Here is a 3500-nt window from a genome sequence, read left to right as displayed (position 1 = left end):
CAATGTCACCATTCAAATGGTATCTCCAAAGTCTGAGACTCACAGAGTAAACACTGATATAAAATAAGCCTGCAACACTTTCTGGGCATCTCTAATACTAGGATGCTAGTCTGAAAAATAAAAGCAAAATTTGGCTTTATAGATAAAGGAAAAAGAGACCCTCAAGTTCTGTGGACATGGCAGTGTTGAATGGGACAGGGGGTGAAGGCAGGGAAAATAGACTAATGTTCTTTGGGATAGCTTCTATGAACTTTCCTTTTTAACAGTTATTTCAAGGGAACTGCTAGACCCACATTCCAGCGTCTGCCGCTCGAATTCTCTAATTCACGTGTCAGACACCCAAATGGCAGGACAGCTCAGGACTGAAAGAACACGAGCTCACAGTTAAAGTATGAACAGGTAAAATACGGCACCATCTTTCTGTTTAAAACATCTTGGGCAATCCCAGTTTAACAGAAACTGTAACAGTGAAATATAACAATGAGAAAAAAACATCATTTTTCTTTTTGCCCCTTTGAATATATATAAATATGTATCTTTTTACTGTAGAAGTTTCTGGTGTCCTTGTGCTCTGATCCAATTAAAAACTTTTGCTTGCTCACTGTCAAAACGAGGAAGCTGCTTAGCCACAAATTCTCTAAAGGAAGATTCAGAAGAAAAAGGAATCGCAGCTAATCCTTTCCCAGGTCACACCTAGAACAGGTCTCTGCTAATAGGGAAGTTAGTTTTATTTCAAACATAAACATACATTTTACGACGTGCTCAAGGGATCAGCACAGAAAAGACAGAAGTCCACTTCTATGTAAAAAGATCAACAGCCTGCAAGATGCCTTCTGGGGTGAGGTTGGGCTCCTGCTGCCATGGCTGGTGACCTGAGTTTCTTCCTCAGATCCCACATGGTGGAAGCAGAGAAACAACTCTCATGAGTTGCCTTCTTACCTCCATGCATGTATGTACCCCTCCCATAAGTAAAACAAAGGAATAAAAAAGTGACTTTAAAAGATCAAGTAGGGGGCTAGAGAGGTGACTCAGTGGTTAAAAGCACTTGCTGTTCCACTGGAGGACCCAAGTTCAGTTCCCGGCAGCCTTATGGCAGTGTACAATGGAGAATCGGTCACTGCCCCCTGGTCTCCATATCTACTGCATGTATGTGGTGCACAGCCACACATGCAGGTGAAACTCCTACACACATTCAGTAAAAATAAATAGAGCTAGCGCTGAAGAGATGGCTCAGCAGTTAAGAGCACTTTGGTTGATCTTCCAGAGGACCCAGGTTCAAATCTCAGCACCTGCATGGCAGCTCACACCTGTCTATAACTTCTTTTTTTTTTTCTAACTGTAACCAGCTTTATTAAAGATACTTTTCATAAACAATCATGGTATTTCAGGCAGGACATGGGCAGACAATCAACGATATAAAGAACTTCCAAATTCCCTTCTTGTATAGACTACCAAAATCAGAAAGCCACTATAAAACCCAATGAAACCTTCATTCAACGCTTTGAAAACGGGGAGTAGCTTAGAGTGAGGGTTGACAGTTCACATTAAGGATGTTGTTTAACAACTTTTCACAAGCCGACCCTGACTTTCAGGAAATGAACATGGCAGAATTATCAATCTGAAGATCCACAATCTTATAAAAGGAACCAGTGCTCTTCTGAGAACACTCAGTGATGTCACTGTAAAGTCCATATCGCCCAATACACTGGAAAACCAATTTTGGGGGCCAGGTTCCAACAGATCTCTGGTATTAAGGGAATTAAGTCTGTTGATGGTACGGGGGGAAGAGAATATAAAAATGAATTTAGAGTTTACCAGACCACAAGGCAATTTGTTGTGCCTTGGTGGCCACCTATGTCAAGAGCAATACGTCTCTCCTGGAAGCCAACAGAAGCCTTTCAAAATTATCAAGGAAAGAGGTTTTTGTCCTCAATCCAGCTTGGGAGATTATTTTGTTAGTGACACATGATCCTCCCCCCCCCAACAATGAAGTGTTCTGTGTGCTAACAATATAGCTTAAAAAAAAAGTAAAACAAAATTCTGCATTTTTATAAAACTTGATAAAAAATAGTATTTCAAACTGTACAGTCACCAGAAGTACACAGTTATCAAAAATGCACACACGTCACTTGGCGTCTCCGGCACCTTCTGCTTTCTGTGCCTGGTCTGTTTTGCCATCTCCATTTTCTGCAGGATTATTCGCATCCTTGCCCGCGTCGGCTTTCCCCTTCTTCCCCTTGGGTACTTTCTCTCCCTTCTTTGCAGGGGCCTTTTTAGGCTTGGGCTCTGGCTTTGGAGGAGCAGGTTTAGCAGACAATCTTGCAGATCTTCTCTGTGGCTCGTCCTTCACCTTGGCTTTGTCTCCTTTAGCATCCCCTTCAGCCTTTCTTTTGGGCATGGCGGCGGCAGGGGACGTCGGCGCTGAACGCGGGTATACAGCAGCGCGCGGGTTTGGTCCGTCCGGGGGTCGTCCTCGCTGCTTCTTCACACTGCTCGCCTGTCTATAACTTCTGCTCCAGGGGATCTGACATCCTCACACAAACATGCACACAGGCAAAATACCAATCCACATAAAAGTTGAAATAAAAAAAATAAACCATTTAAATAAATAAAATTGTAAAACTAAATAAACCTTAAATAAAGATCAAGTAGAAATAGTATTTTCAATATCAAAATGGAGTGCTTGAATATTTCTGTTACACTCCTAGGAGTATAAACAGATAAACTGTTATTCTGGCTGTTTTGTAGAAATAAGCATGAAAGGAATTTGCTACCTTCTGAAAAACTTTGAAGGATTTGATTCATTAACGTATAGAATGAATTCTCAAAGAGGGATATATGTAGCAAGCAGCAATTCTCAAACATGAAACTACTTTGGTAGTACAAAATAATGTCTGTTTTAAGGAAAGCAAGCTGGTTATAGCTGTCATAAAACAAAATTTCCCTTGAAGCTCTGCCTAAGCTTTCTGAGGTTGTGATCAAGGTCTTAAAATCGTGTTGTGTGTGTGTGTGTGTGTTTACGTGTGTGTATATGTGTGTGTGTTTGTGTGTATTTGTGTGTACATATGTGCTGTGTGTATGTTTGTGTGCATATGTGTACATATGTGCATGTGTATGCATATGTGTTTGTGGTATATGTGCAGGTGCACACATATTGAGGTCAGATGAGGACATTGATAGTTCTATCCTTTTCTTCTCTACTCCCTCGGGTCTCTCACTGAACCTGTATCTAGGCTGGCAGCCAGCAACGCTCTGGTATCCTTCTGTCTTCACCTCTGAAGATGCTGAGATCACAGTTGCCTAGATTTTTGTCTGCGTGTGCAGGGAATCTGAACTTAAGTTGTCATACTTTGAAGCAAGCCCTCGTACCCATTGACTCATCTCCCCAAACCAGGATGAAGGTTTCTTTACTCCTAGTCACTTGTCAGTCTAACATTTATACTGACATGCATTCTGATGGCCCAGTCCTATGTGTAGTGGAGGACAGTGACACCAAAAAG

At 41.7% G+C, this 3500-nt stretch overlaps 1 pseudogene; it reads right to left on the bottom strand.

Annotated features, from left to right (window-relative positions):
• Positions 1-2028: 2028 nt before the first annotated feature.
• On the bottom strand, positions 2029-2458 carry LOC114619839 (annotated as a pseudogene).
• Positions 2459-3500: the final 1042 nt, after the last annotated feature.

This window comes from Grammomys surdaster, unplaced genomic scaffold, assembly GCF_004785775.1.
Source record: "Grammomys surdaster isolate TR1022 unplaced genomic scaffold, NIH_TR_1.0 165, whole genome shotgun sequence".
NCBI classification, from domain to species: Eukaryota; Metazoa; Chordata; class Mammalia; order Rodentia; family Muridae; genus Grammomys; species Grammomys surdaster.
The sequence above is the reverse complement of the archived record's forward strand: the minus strand, read 5'-3'. Positions and strand labels throughout refer to the sequence as shown.